Here is a 16,031-nt window from a genome sequence, read left to right as displayed (position 1 = left end):
GGCTGCCAATGTAACTGGTTCTCTTGTATTTATTGATGATGTGACTGATGACAAAAGCAGCAGGATGAATTCTGAAGTGTTTAGGGCAATACTATCTGCTCATATTCAGCCAAATACTTCAGAACTCATTGGAGGGCACTTCACAGCGCAGATGGACAATGACCCGAAGCATACTGCGAAAGCAACCAAAGAGTTTTTTAAAGAAAAGAAGTGGAATGTTATGCAATGGCCAAGTCAATCACCTGACCTGAATCCGATTGAGCATGCATTTCACTTGCTGAATACAAAACTGGAGGTAAAATTCCCCAAGAACAAGCAGGAACTGAAGACAGTTGCAGTAGAGGCCTGGCAGAGCATCACCAGGGATGAAACCCAGCCTCTGGTGATGTCTATGCGTTACATACTTCAGGCAAAGGATTTGCAACCAAGTATTAAAAAGTGAAAGTTTGATTTATGATTGTTAATCTGTCCCATTACTTTTGCTCCCTTAAAAAGTGGGAGGCACATATTCAAACTGTTGTAATTCCTACACTGTTCACCTGATTTGGATGTAAATACTCTCAAATTAAAGCTGAAAGTCTGCAGTTAAAGCACATTTTGTTTGTTTCATTTCAAATCCACTGTGGTGGTGTATGGAGCCAAAAAGATTAGAATTGTGTCGATGTCCCAATATTTATGGACCTGACTGTAGACAAGCTAAATGGGTATACAATTCACCACTAATATCACTAGAAGGAAAAAATTGCTTTGCACCTGGGAACAAGACACAATTTGGTAATTGGATTAAAAACATGCAGTTAAAAGACATTACAGGAGGGGGGAAAATAAGGTCATATCACGAATTCAAAACTAAGGGGGAGAACCTGTCCCTGAATGAATGGAGATATTCCCAGCTAAAACACTTTGTGGGGTCCCTACCACGACCTATTATAGCTGAGAAGGACTTGACCCTAATGGAAAAACGTTGTAATCCGCAAATAAAAGTAAAAAACATGGTATATCCCAGGTATATAAAATGCTAACTGAATTAACAGATTCGGGAAGGCCTCCATTCATTGAGACATGGGAAAAAGAAATAGGAACACTATTAAAAGAACAAGAAGTAAATAGAATATTGAGTGCTGTCTATAGCTTAGAGGTTGATGTAAACACCATTGAAATGAACTATAAATGCCTCTTGAGATGGTACATAACACCGCTAAAAGCACAGAAATGCCAACCAGAGAAATCCTCACTATGTTGGAGGGGATGCTATATGAAAGGCACAATAGCCCACATTTGGTGGGACTGTCCAAAGATCTGGGAATACTGGCAGAATTTGCAACAATTTTTTGGGGAGATTACAGGAGTAAATACCACTGACGACCCATGGGCCTGCTTATTTCATAAATTGGACAAACCAAAAAAACAATATAAATGCACCATAGTGCCAAATTTGATAAATGCAGCCAAGGGTGTAATCCCCAAAAAAATAGCTAGATCCGGAAAGTCCTACACTTAGAAATTGGTTTAAAAGAATAGATTATACATATAATATGGAACTTTTGGGTAGTAGAGAGGAGGATCAGACAGAGAATTTCTCAAATAAATAAATAAATGGAGAAAATGGACGGAATTCAAAAATACCAGCAGATATGCAGAGGTTTGGAAAGATTAGGAGATAAGGAGTACAGAGATGGAGGAGAGGATGCACAGGAGAGGAATAGAAGAGCATGGGAAGAGTAAAAGAGGGGGGGGGGGATTTGATGGGAGGGAGAAAAACGTATTGTTGTGTCAATATCTTTTTGTGAAAATTAACTTTTTGTATTAATAAACCATTTTTGGAAATTTAATAAAAATATAAAAAAAAATACAGCAATAGCTCCTCCCCCCTCGGCCTGCGCCCCTGGCGGGCGCCGTTCTAGCCAACCCCACGGTACGCCCCTGCTCGGGTGGCCGCCTGAGAATCCAGAGAATGCTGAGTTGAGCTGCAGAGGGGATCCGGTGTGCCAAGGACCAGTGGAGGAAGAGGGGTTCAGTTCCAGGAAAGCCTGCCAAGTACTGTGAACTGCCCCTAGGGGTCTGCCAAGTGTAAAGGGGACCACTCCAGAGAAGGTTCCTGGGATCCAGGAGTCAGCTAGCTGTAAAGGGGGTGCCTAGTCAGAGGACCCTGAAATGTTAGAGGGGGTACCTAGTCAGAGGACCCTGAAGTGCTAGACAGCAGACCGCCTGCCCATCCTCTCCGCGGCTCCCCCCATTGCTGCAGACAGATGCCATGTCGAGACAAGAGGCAGAAAATGCAGGGGAAAGTCAGCTGACCAGGTGACAGCAAACAGCGTGAAGGGGGAGGAGCTTTCTGCTGTGCATGGAGACCCCATGTTGGAAGAGGTATTACCGGAGGCACGACTGACACTGAGAGCAAGTAAGTGTCAGTGCCACTGATCCCATCCCTGCCTCTGTCTGAACCCCCCCCCCCCCACCATCGCTGCCTCTGTCTGAACCAGGGGCTGACTGGCAACTTTAAGCCCAGGGGGCAAGTACAAACCAGAGGCCCATGGTGCAGGGACTTGGCCCTCCTCTCACTCTTACTGACCTCCTCCTGGCCCCCATTCCGAGCTGAAGCTCCACTCCAGATACTCTCTACTCACTGGCTAAATTCGGGGCTGGCCATGGGAGAAGAGTCTCCAGTGGGGCATGGAACAGTCCACTGCTCAGTTTACACCATTCATGCTTGGGTGAGGCCTGCGCTATGTCCTTGTCTTCAGCCCGCACTTAGTAGGTGCGGGAATTTTTACTTTTCTTCACCAGGAATCCTTTAGGCATGTCTGTGGCAGAAGCCGTGCAGCCTTTTTATGGGGGCATCAGAGGGGCCAATTGCGCCCCTGCTCCAGTCCTCCCCTGGTCTGATGTCGGCCCACACGGGCACCAGCTGCTGTAATGGGCATTTACGGGCAGCCCGATTAACGGGCGTATGCCGGGACAATTTAAATTACCCAGGTCAGGCTCCTATTTGCCAGGACTCTCCCTGCAAAAACGAAGCAGTTGGCAAGTATGCAAGAGGAACCGATACTCGGCTATCCAGTGTCCAGAAAGCTGCTTAGTGTGTCGGCGTGCAACAATCACACAGTGTGGTAGGGCTTCTGGTAACCACGCTGAAACGCACGCGGCCGGTGTCAGGTGCGGGTGGGCCCAAAGTCTATTGTTCCTTTGATGAGGATCACTTTTTTTTGTCAAATTACTGCGGAAAACTAGTTCATTCCAAGGGATTCAAATACTTATTCTTGTCACTGTAACTATGCAATAAAGATGGAATCTGGAATTCATATTTGTAAAAAAACATGACATTTCCCTGCTTAGGTTTAGCTCTGCTTTCACTCATATCACAGTCTAGGAGGAGTACATTTCCACTCTCCAGCACTGCTTTAACAACACATCCCAGAAAGCGTGTCTCCGGGCCATAGAACTCTCCCTACCATTGGCCCTCCCTCCTGGCCACACCCACAAGACCTTTGCCTCCTCCAACATGGCGGCTCGTCGCAGTCGGCGCTTCTGGTGACGTCACTCTTCGGCGCCCTGTCTGTTTCTCAGCCCCCCTCTTGTCTCCTGTCTCCGGACGGATCGTCTTGTACCGGAGCCGCTCTTAAAGGGGCAATGTATCGAGACGGAGCCGCGGGACCCGGCTTAGGGGGTGAGACTGCGGGCTGAGCGGCGGGAGGAGTCGGAAGGGGCGACTGTGTTACCTATCAGTGGGGGAGGAGGGGGGGGCACCGACCGCGGGGCAACGGCTGAGCCTATCACGGGCCCGGTGTGAGGGGAGGAGTCAGTGTCTGCAGGAGAGGGGGAGGGGATATTAGCAAGACTCCCATCCTATACATACATCTTGTATAGATTAGAGGTGTATGTATGGGGGGGGGGATAAGCAGGAGAGGCATTATTATACCTCACACATACATAAATACCTCAGAGGTTTGTGTATATATATAAATGGAGAGCAATTTTTAATTCTCACATCCTATGTGTACATTGAGGGGGGATTTACTAAGAATGGAGTAACTGTGCACGGCAACCAATCAGCTTCTAGCATTAAGCTTTGAAAATGAAAGCTAGAAGCTGATTGGTTGTCTTGCACAGCTGCTCCAGTGTTAGTAAATTCCCCCTCATGATAAATTACTGGTGAAGCCATCTATATGTCTGGAAAGATCGCCTCTCTGTATTCTTTGTATGGGGGAAGGAGGAGGAGAGATATTACCTCACACCCCACGATATATATATATATATATATATATATATATATATATATATATATATATACACACCGATCATCCATGACATTATGATCACCCACCTAATATTGAGTAGGTCCCCTTTTTGCCGCCAAAACTGCCCTGACCCATTGAGTTATGGATGCCCCCAGACCTCATGCTGTGGTATCTGGCACCAAGCCGTCACTAGCAGATCCTATATGTCCTGTAAGTTGTGAGGTGGGGACCCCAAGGATCCCACTTGTTTTTCCAGCACATCCCACAGATAATTGATTGGATAGAGATCTGGAGAATTTGGAGGTCAAGTCAACACCTCAAACCCAATATTGTGTTCCTCAAACCATTCTTGAATCCATCAGACCAAACCTTCTTCCAATTCTCCATGTTCCTGTTCTGATACTCGCATTCCCATGTACTTTATATTATCAAAAGTATTGGGACGCCTGCCTTTACACATACGTTAACTTTAATGGCATCCCAGTCTTAGTCCGTAGGGTTCAATATTGAATTGGCCCACCTTTTTTAGCTATAACCGCTTCAGCCCCCCTGGGAAGGTTGTCCACAAGGTTTAGGAGTGTGTCTATGGAAATGTTTGACCATTCTTCCAGAAGCAAACCTGTGCGGTCAGGCACTGATGTTGGAGAGAAGGCCTTACTCGCAGCCTCTGCTGTAATTCATCCCAAAGGTGTTCTATCGGGTTGAAGGCATGCCAGTCAAGTTCCTCCACCCCAAACTCACTCATCCATGTCTCTATGGACCTTGCTTTGTGCATTGGTGCGCAGTCATGTTGGAACAGGAAGGGGCTATCCCCAAACTGTTCCCGCAAAGTTGGGAGCATGAAATTGTCCAAAATGTCTTGGTATGCTGACGCCTTAAGAGTTCCTTTTTAGCTGGAACTAAGGGGCCAAGACCAACTCCACCAAATGATTTGGACCAGTGCACAAAGCAAGGTCCATAAAGACATGGATGAGTGAGTTTGGGATGGAGGAACTTGACTGGCCTGCAAATAGTCCTGACCTCAACCCGATAGAACATCTTTGGGATGAATTAAGCCCCGTACACACGCGTCGATAATTGGCCATGAATTTTCGGCCAACGTCCGATCGGCCGATTTTTGGCTTGTTAGTATGATGCTTCCAACAACCGACTGCGACTTTTCGGCCGAAAAAAATCTGGTGTGCAGGCTATAAAATTTTTGTTGGCCGTCAACACAACGGCCGATTGTTCGTCAGTCAGTACAGATTTCGGCAGACAAAAATCTGATGAGCAGGACTGGGCATGCTCAGAGAAGAAAAAACACACGGAAAGTAAACCAGCACATGACATCACTTCTGAAGTAGATTTTTGTTGACCGAGAAAATTAGTGTGCAGTCTAGGCACATTTCAAACAACACTGGACAAAAGACGGCCGATCGGTCGGCCGATAATCGTTGCGTGTGTACGAGGCATTTGAGTTTGGACTGCGAGCCACTATGCGCTTCTGGAAGAATGGTCAAACATTCCCATAGACACACTCCTAAACCTTGTGGACAGCCTTCCCAGAAGAGTTGAAGCTGTTATAGCTGCAAAGGGTGGGCCAACTCAATATTGAACCCTACGGACTAAGACTGGGATGCCAACAAAGTTCATGTGTGTGTAAAGGCAGGCATCCCAATACTTTTGACAATATAGTGTAGCTCTGGAAAAGCTAAGGCTGGTACAAACAGAAAGGTGTCCGAGCACACATGGCATCCCAGTTTGCTGTGTATGGGGCTGTGTAGCGGCAGAACAGTCAAGGTGCCCATGCTGACCCAGGTCTTCAGTCAAAAACACCTGAGCACGTGAGCATCAGAACTGGACCACAGAGCAATGGAAGAAGGTGGCCTGGTCTGATGAATCACATTTTCTTTCACATCCATGTGGATGACTGGGGGAGTGTGTCACGTCCCTGGGAAAGAGATGGAACCAGGATGCAGTATAGGAAGAAGGCAAGCCAGAGGAGGCAGTGTGATGCGTTGGACGATGTTCTCCTGGGAAGCCTTGGGTCCTGTCATTCATGTGGATGTTACTTCACACATTCCACCTACCTAAATGTTGTTGCTGACCAAGTACACCCCATGGAAACTGTATTCCCTGATGGCAGTGTCCTCTTTCAGCAGGATAATGTGCCTTGCCACACTGCAAAAATGGTTCAAGAATGGTTTGAGGAACACCACAATGAGTTTAAGGTGTTGACTTAATCTCCAGATCTCAGACCAATGGAGCATCTGTGGGATGTGCTGGAAAAACTAGTCCGATCTATGGAGGCCCCATGGGTCTGTTTAAAGGATCTGCTGCTGACAGTTGGTGCCAGATACCACAGCATACCTTCTGAGGTCTGGGGCCATCCATGCTGCAACGGGTCAGGGGTGTTTTAGTGCAAAAGTTGGACCATACTCAATATTAGGTGGGTGGTTATAAGGTTATGGCTCGATAGTGTGTGTGTTTGTATATGTATCTATGTACATAGAGAGAGGTGTCATCATACCTCACATCTCATACATCCAATCAGCTTCTAGCTTCAGTTTGTTCACTTAAGCTGCGAAAATGAAAGCTAGAAGTTGATTGGTCACCATGCACAGCAGCTCCAGTGTTACTAAATTCCACCTCATTATATATTACTGGTAAAGCCATTATGTCTGGAGAGGTTGTCTCTCTCTTACCTGTAAGGGAAGATGTATGGGGAGAGGAGAAGAGGCATTCTTAAGCATCAGATCTCATACACACAAGATGAGGGACGTTTATCAATATTTTCATCCAAGGGTCATTCATTTTTCTAGCCAAATCTTATGTACAAAATGGGGGAAATTTGGGTGAACATATTGATAAATAGACCCCTATATATTACTTAAAAATATACATATGTCTACAGAGGTGGTCTGTCTCACTGCATTACCTGTATGAGGAGAGGCATTTTCAAGTTTCATACCCCATGGATACATAATCAGATCTATTTACCAAAGATTCACAACATTTTCTCATGCGATTCAGTCATGTTTTAATTAACTCTGAAGAATGGGTTAATCTTGGGTGAAAACATATATATTCATGATGGAGCCATATATATGTTTGGAAAGGTTGTGTCTGTCTCTATTATCTGTAAGAGAAGGTTAATGGAAAACAGAGAAAGGACATTATCAAGCATCACATCCTGTACATACAGTATCTCACAAAAGTGAGTACACCCCTCACATTTTTGTAAATATGTTATTATATCTTTTCATGTGACAACACTGAAGAAATGACACTTTGCTACAATGTAAAGTAGTGAGTGTACAGCTTGTATAACAGTGTAAATTTGCTGTCCCCTCAAAATAACTCAACACACAGCCATTAATGTCTAAACCGCTGGCAACAAAAGTGAGTACACCCCTAAGTGACAATGTCCAAATTGGGCCCAAAGGGTCAATATTTTGTGTGGCCACCATTATTTTCCAGCACTGCCTTAACCCTCTTGGGAATGGTGTTCACCAGAGCTTCACAGGTTGCCACTGGAGTCCTCTTCCACTCCTCCATGACGACATCACGGAGCTGGGGGATGTTATAGAGACCTTGCGCTCCTCCACCTTTCGTTTGAGGATGGTCCACTGATGCTCAATAGTGTTTAGGTCTGGAGATATGCTTGGCTAGTCCATCACCCTTACCCTCAGCTTCTTTAGCAAGGCAGTGGTCATCATGGAGGTGTGTTTGGGGTCGTTATCATGTTGGAATACTGCCCTTCGGCCCAGTCTCCGAAGGGAGGGGATCATGCTCTGCTTCAGTATGTCACAGTACATGTTGGCATTTATGGTTCCCTCAATGAACTGTAGCTCCTCAGAGCCGGCAGCACTCATGCAGCCTCAGACCATGACCCTCCCGCCACCATGCTTGACTGTAGGAAAGACACACTTGTCTTTTTACTCCTCACCTGGTTGCTGCCACACATGCGTGACATCATCTGAACCAAATAAGTTTATCTTGGTCTCATCAGACCACAGGCCATGGTTCCAGTAATCCATGTCCTTAGTCTGCTTGTCTTCAGCAAACTGTTTGAGGGCTTTCTTGTGCATCATCTTTAGAAGAGGCTTCCTTCCGGGACGACAACCACGCAGACCAATTTGATGCAGTGTGCAGCGTATGGTCTTAGCACTGACAGGCTGCCCCCCCACCCCTTCAACCTCTGCAGCAATGCTGGCAGCACTCATATGTCTATTTCCAAAAGACAACCTCTGGATATGATGCTGAGCACGTGCACTCAACTTCTTTGGTCGACCATGGCGAGGCCTGTTCTGAGTGAAACCTGTCCTGTTAAACTGTTGTATGGTCTTGGCCACCGTGCTGCAGCTCAGTTTCAGGGTCTTGGCAATCTTCTTATAGCTTAGGCCATCTTTATGTAGAGCAACAATTATTTTTTTAAGATCCTCAGAGAGTTCTATGCCATGAGGTGCCATGTTGAACTTCCAGTGACCAGAATGAGAGAGTGATAACACCAAATTTCACACACCTGCTCATCATTCACACCTGAGACCTTGTAACCCTAACGAGTCACATGACATCAGGGCAATGGCTAATTTGGACATTTTCACTTAGGGGTGTACTCACTTTTGTTGCCAGCGGTTTTGACATTAATGGCTGTGTGTTGAGTTATTTTGAGGGGACAGCAAATTTACACTGTTATACAAGCTGTACTCTCACTACTTTACATTGTAGCAAAGTGTCATTTCTTCAGTGTTGTCACATGAAAAGATATAATAAAATATTTACAAAAATGTGAGGGGTGTACTCACTTTTGTGAGATACTGTACATTATGGGGTTTATTTATCCATTTTTTCACCAAAGATTTACAGTTGTTATCAAATCACCCATTTTTTTTAAAAGGAACCTTATGGAAAAAATGGGTAAATTATGCGTGAAAAAAAATGATAGACCACGAAGTATTGCTGGTAAAGCCTTAGATATGTTTGTAGAGGTTGCCTGTTTTGTATTACCTGTATTGGGAGAGGAAGAGATGCATTCTCAAGCCTCACACCCCGTGGATACATAATATAAAAAAAAGGTGTATGTATATGTATGGGGAGCCGGGCTCTGTATTATCTGTATGAGGAGAGGCATAGGATAAAGAGAAATCCAGTCATCCGCACGTCTAAAACACTATTGTAATCCAACAATAAAATCACACATCTGGCAGATAAAGTGGAGGGATCTGTGGAAAACAGGTAACACGTTTTGTGCTTACGCATAGGTAACTGTCAGCTATGAGTAGGCACGAAACACGTTAGTTGTAGAAACAAACATCTTTCACGTTGTTATTAAGGGGGATTTTTTGAGAATTTTTAGGAAAATAATGAATTTATTCTATTTTGAAATAAGGCTGTAACATAACAAAATGTGGATAAAGTGAAGCGCTGTGAACATTTTCTGGAAGCACTGTAAGTCAACAACAGACTGAAATACGCAGCAGCTGAACTACGATATACGCACATCTGAGCAGTGCTTGCATACCAGGACGTATGTGCAGACAGTCAGGGGCAGCACATTGCTTCACAAGTACCGCTCGGATGTGCACATATATATATATTACAGTACGGACCAAAAGTTTGGACACACCTTCTCATTCAAAGAGTTTTCTTTATTTTCATGACATCACAGCTGATAGTCCTATTGAATAGACTGTTAGGATTTGTATTATGGCAAGAAAAAAGCAGCCAAGTACATGAAAACGAGTGGCCATCATTACTTTAAGAAATGAAGGTCAGCCAGTCCGAAAAAATTGGGAAAACTTTGAAAGTGTCCCCAAGTGCAGTCACAAAAACCATCAAGCGCTACAAAGAAACTGGCTCACATGCGGACCGCCCCAGGAAAGGAAGACCAAGAGTCACCTCTGCTGCGGAGGATAAGTTCATCCGAGTCACCAGCCTCAGAAATCGCAGGTTAACAGCAGCTCAGATTAGAGACCAGGTCAATGGCACACGGAGTTCTAGCAGCAGACGCATCTCTAGAACAACTGTTAAGAGGAGACTGTGTGAATCAGGCCTTCATGGTAGAATATCTGCTAGGAAACCACTGCTAAAGAAAGGCAACACGCAGAAGAGAATTGTTTGGGCTAAAGAACACAAGGAGTGGACATTAGACCAGGGGAAATCTGTGCTTTGGTCTGATGAGTCCAAATTTGAGATATTTGGTTCCAACCACCGTGTCTTTGTGCGACGCAGAAAAGGTGAACAGATGGACTCTACATGCCTGGTTCCCACCGTGAAGCATGGAGGAGGAGGTGTGATGGTGTGGGGGTGCTTTGCTGGTGACACTGTTGGGGATTTATTCAAAATTGAAGGCATACTGAACCAGCATGGCTACCACAGCATCTTGCAGCGGCATGCTATTCCATCCGGTTTGCGTTTAGTTGGACCATGATTTATTTTTTAACAGGACAATGACCCCAAACACGCCTCCAGGCTGTGTAAGGGCTATTTGACCAAGAAGGAGAGTGATGGGGTGCTGCGCCAGATGACCTGGCCTCCACAGTCACCGGACCTGAACCCAATCGAGATGGTTTGGGGTGAGCTGGACTGCAGAGTGAAGGCAAAAGGGCCAACAAGTGCTAAGCATCCCTGGGAACTCCTTCAAGACTGTTGGAAGACCATTTCAGGTGACTACCTCTTGAAGTGGGACTCATGAAAAGTCATAGTCATGAAAATAAAGAAAACTCTTTGAATGAGAAGGTGTGTCCAAACTTTTGGTCTGTACTGTGTATGTATGTATATATATATATATAAGTACAGCCAGTAGTTACTTCTGGCTGTACACTGCACCTGTGACTCCCAAGCACAGAATAACCCCCGAGTGTAAGCTGTACGGCCATGTGCACAAGCCTTAAAACCATATACAGTAAATGTCTACAGAGATTGATACACTCTTTGTGTAATACCTGTAAGGGAGTGTGAATGGGAGGAGGAGACATATTCTTAAGCATCACATCCAATCCCATACATGCCTGATGAGGTCTGTTTTCAATTTTTCACCAAAGATTTACGCAATCTTCATCCAAAATTAACTCACTTTTCTAATAACCAGACCCCTATATACAGCGGGCAAAATACAGATTGAACACGTCACCATTTTTTGCTAGGTAAATATATTTCTAAAGGTGCTAGTACATGAAATTTTCACCACATGTCGGTAACAACCCATGCAATCCATACATACAAAGAAACCAAAACAAATAAGTTCATAAATGAAGTTATGTGTAATAAAATGGAATGACACTGGAAAAAAGTATTGAACACGCTAACTGAAATGTATTTAATACTTCGTACAAATTCCTTTGTTAGCAATGGCCAGCTTCAAGACGACTCCTTTATGGAGGAACTTCGTCGAATGCATTGCTCAGGTGTGATTTTGGCCCATTCTTCCACACAGTCTTCAAATCTTGAAGGTTCCCTGCGCCTCTTCTATGAACTCTGATCTTTAGTTCTTTCCATAGGTGCTATTGACATGAAATTTTCACCACATGTCGGTAACAATCCATGCAATTCATACATACAAAGACACCTAAGCAAATACGTTCAGAAATGAGGTTATGTGTAATAAAAATGGAGACACAGGGAAAAAGTATTGAACACATAAAGGAAGGGAGGTTCAAAAAGGCATGGAAAGCCATGACACCAGCTGAAATCTAACAGTCTTTAGAAAGCAATCCTGCCCCTTGTCAGTGCAGATTAATATCAGCTGGTTCAGTCTCAACTGATGGCCTATAAAAAAGTGTCTCTTTTACCAAGGTGTTACACAAGAAACATCCCATGATGGGTAAAAGCAAAGAGCTCTCTCAAGACCTTTGCAACCTTATTGTTGCCAAACATACTGATGGCGTTGGTTACACAAGGATTTCTAAACTCCTGAATGTTCCAGTGAGCACTGCTGGGGCCAAATTACAGAAGTGGAAAGAACATAATTTTATAAACTGGCTCTCACCTGGTGCTCCTCGTAAGATTTCTGACAGAGTGAAAATAATTATCAGAAGAGCTGTCCAAGAGCCAAGGACCACTTGTGGAGAGCTTCGGAAAGACCTGGAATTAACAGGTACAATTGTTTCAAAGAAAACCATAAGTAATGCTCTCATCCCCCATCGTACGCTCCCACGCAAGACTCCATTGCTGAAGCAAAAGCATGTTGAAGCTCGTTTAAAGTTTCGGCCCAGCATTTAGACAAGCCTGTGACATACTGGCAGAATATAGTCTGGTCAGATGAGACCTAAATTGAACTCTTTGGATGCCATAATACACACCATGTTTGGACGTCAAAGGGCACATCACCCCAAAAACACTCCAGTACCAACAGTGAAGTTTGAAGGTGGGAACATCATGGTGTGGGGCTATTTTTTAGCATACGGTACTGGCAAACTTCATATCATTGAAGGAAAGATGAATGGAAAAATATACCAAGATGTTCTTGATAAAAATCTGCTGCCATCTACCAGGATGATGAAGATGAAACAAGGGTGGCCATTTTAGGAAGACGATGATCCCAAAGCCAAGGAAACTCTTGGTTTCAAAGCAAATAAAACTAGAACGGCCCATCCAATCACCTGACTAGAATCCAATAGAAACTCTATAGGAAGAACTGAAGATCAGAGAAGCAAGCAGAGCCTTCAAGATTTCAAGGCTGGACTGTGGAAGAATGGGCCAAAATCACACCTGAGCAATGCATGCGACTAGTTTATCCATAAAGGAGTCATCTTGAAGCTGGCCATTACGAACAAAGGAATTTGTACAAAGTATTAAATACATTTCAGTTAGCGTGTTCAATACTTTTTTCCAGTGTCATTCCATTTTATTACACATAACTTCATTTATGAACCTTTGTTTTGGTGTCTTTGTATGTATGCATGGGTTGTTACCGATATGTGATGAACATTGCATGTGCTAGCACCTTTAGAAATATATTTACATAGAAAAATGGTGATGCGTTCAATACTTATTTTACCCGCTGTATTACTGGTAAAGCCATATGGATGCCTGGAGAGGCTGTCATCCAAGATTCACCTGTTTTTCTTAACAAATCTCATGTTAAAAATGGGTGATTGTTGGGAGAATATTTTGTACATGGACCTCTATATATTACTGGTAAGGCCATATAGACATCTGAAGAGGTTGTCTCCTTCTGTGTTACCTGTATGAAGAGAAGAGTCATTCTCGAGCATCACATCCTGTACATACATTGTGGGCTCAATTTATCAATGTATTCACTAAAGATTTACAGTTTTCATCCAAGATGCACTCATTTTTCAAGTTGCATCTTGTGTGAAAAACATATTGATTGCAAGTGAAAACATTGATAAATAGCCCTCTATATATTGCTGGTGAAGCCATTATATATGTGTAAAGAGCTGGTCTCCCTGTATTACATGTATGGGAAGAGGAGGAAAGGCATTTCCAAGCCTCAGATGACATAGTAACATCTGTATATACATACAGGTCCCTCTCAAAAAATTAGCATATTGTGATAAAGTTCATTATTTTCTGCAATGTACTGATAAACATTAGACTTTCATATATTATAGATTCATTACACACAACTGAAGTAGTGCAAGCCTTTTATTGTTTTAATATCGATGATTATGGCATACAGCTCATGAAAAACCAAAATTCCTATCTCAAAAAAATTAGCATATCATGAAAAGGTTCTCTAAACGAGCTATAAACCTAATCATCTGAATCAACTAATTAACTCTAAACACCTGCAAAAGATTCCTGAGGCTTTTAAAAACTCCCAGCCTGGTTCATTACTCAAAACCGCAATCATGGGTAAGACTGCCGACCTGACTGTTGTCCAGAAGGCCATCATTGACACCCTAAAGCAAGAGGGTAAGACACAGAAAGAAATTTCTGAACGAATAGGCTGTTCCCAGAGTGCTGTATCAAGGCACCTCAGTGGGAAGGAAAAATTGTGGCAGAAAACGCTGCACAACGAGAAGAGGTGACCGGACCCTGAGGGGAGAGGGAAATGCCAAAATGCCTGAAGTCCAGTGTCAAGTACCCACAGTCAGTGATGGTCTGGGGTGCCATGTCAGCTGCTGGTGTTGGTCCACTGTGTTTTATCAAGGGCAGGGTCAATGCAGCTAGCTATCAGGAGATTTTGGAGCACTTCATGCTTCCATCTGCTGAAAAGCTTTATGGAGATGAAGATTTCATTTTTCAGCACGACCTGGCACCTGCTCACAGTGCCAAAACCACTGGTAAATGGTTTACTGACCATGGTATTACTGTGCTCAATTGGCCTGCCAACTCTCCTGACCTGAACCCCATAGAGAATCTGTGGGATGTTGTGAAGAGAAAGTTGAGAGACACAAGACCCAACACTCTGGATGAGCTCAAGGCCGCTATCGAAGCATCCTGGGCCTCCATAGCACCTCAGCAGTGCCACAGGCTGATTGCCTCCATGCCACGCCGCATTGAAGCAGTCATTTCTGCAAAAGGATTCCCGACCAAGTATTGAGTGCATAACTGAACATAATTATTTGAAGGTTGACTTTTTTTGTATTAAAAACACTTTTCTTTTATTGTTCGGATGAAATATGCTAATTTTTTGAGATAGGAATTTTGGTTTTTCATGAGCTGTATGCCAAAATCATCAATATTAAAACAATAAAAGGCTTGCACTACTTCAGTTGTGTGTAATGAATCTAAAAAAAAAATTATATATATATATATATATATATAAAGTCTAATGTTTATCAGTACATTACAGAAAATAATGAACTTTATCACAATATGCTAATTTTTTGAGAGGGACCTGTATATTCATTTTTATTTAGAGGAATCTGTTAGGACCGAAATATGAGATCTGGCATTGCTGATCTGCTTTTGAAATTCTTGCCCTTGTTCCGTCATCCTTGTACATGCTATTGTATTTAAAGCAGTTTCAAGCTCAAAAGCAAACATTTATTATATTGCATATTACTGGTTCTTAGATATGATGGCTGCATTTGTTTTCTTTTTTAGTCTTTTTTTTCCTTTATTTTTGCCTAATGATCCTACCAGTTAGTCTGGTGTGTTTTTTTTATAGTTCTCTACATGTAGCAGTTAGAGGCCTGGATTTTTTTCCTTTGTACATAATATAAATGGGTATTAATATTTATAGGTAAAATTGATCCAGGGAATATCCGATTGCCTCTCGGGGGATCAGGAAGGATTTTTTTCCCCTGCTGTAGCAAATTGGATCATGCTTTGCTGGGGTTTTTCGCCTTCCTCTGGATCAACTGTGGGTATAGGATTGTGTATATGGGATTGTATGGTTGGGTTTTCTTAACTGTTTTTTATTGGCTGAGCCAGTTGGACTTGTGTCTTTTTTCAACCTCCCGCTTTATTCATTCATGTAAGACCTTTATCCCAAAAGAAAAACTGTTTGCTGTAACTGCTCATAAAGTTATAGGATGGCGTTTCGCTTCAATTTGTTAGGTATCTAAACCTGCTAGCTCCCCCCCCCCCCCCCAGACTTGACAATACTTGTGTCCAAAGATGTTTCTGTTGTTCCTTCATTAAGAGCGTAGGCAATCTAAGGCGATATTCACACTGGCAGTTAGGCCCTGTTCACTGTTTTCAACTCGTAAAACGCTCATCTCTGAAGTCTCAAAACGCCCAACAAGCAAAATTCCATTCATTTTAATAGCCCCTGTTCACATATGAGCGTTTTGTCACCTGAGGCAAAATGCCTGAAGCTCAAAAAAGTACCGGTACATGAGCTTCTTTTTTGGCAGATTACAAGCGTTTTTGTTAAATGTCAATGCCTGCCTCCAA

At 43.4% G+C, this 16,031-nt stretch overlaps 1 protein-coding gene across 4 annotated transcripts in view; it reads left to right on the top strand.

Annotated features, from left to right (window-relative positions):
• The first annotated feature begins 3,548 nt into the window (after positions 1–3,548).
• LOC309553276 (protein Wiz-like) overlaps positions 3,549–16,031 on the top strand; it is a 178,058-nt gene continuing 165,575 nt past the window's right edge. For all 4 annotated transcript variants that reach the window (XM_082254279.1, XM_082254280.1, XM_082254281.1 and 1 more), the window contains exon 1: positions 3,549–3,667. The gene's annotated coding sequence lies outside the window, so the exon portion shown is untranslated. The remainder of the gene's footprint in view (positions 3,668–16,031) is intronic.

The sequence above is a fragment of the Pelophylax lessonae genome (assembly GCF_965119305.1).
Source record: "Pelophylax lessonae genome assembly, chromosome: 4".
NCBI lineage: Eukaryota > Metazoa > Chordata > Amphibia > Anura > Ranidae > Pelophylax > Pelophylax lessonae.
This window is presented reverse-complemented; position numbering and strand designations above follow the sequence as displayed.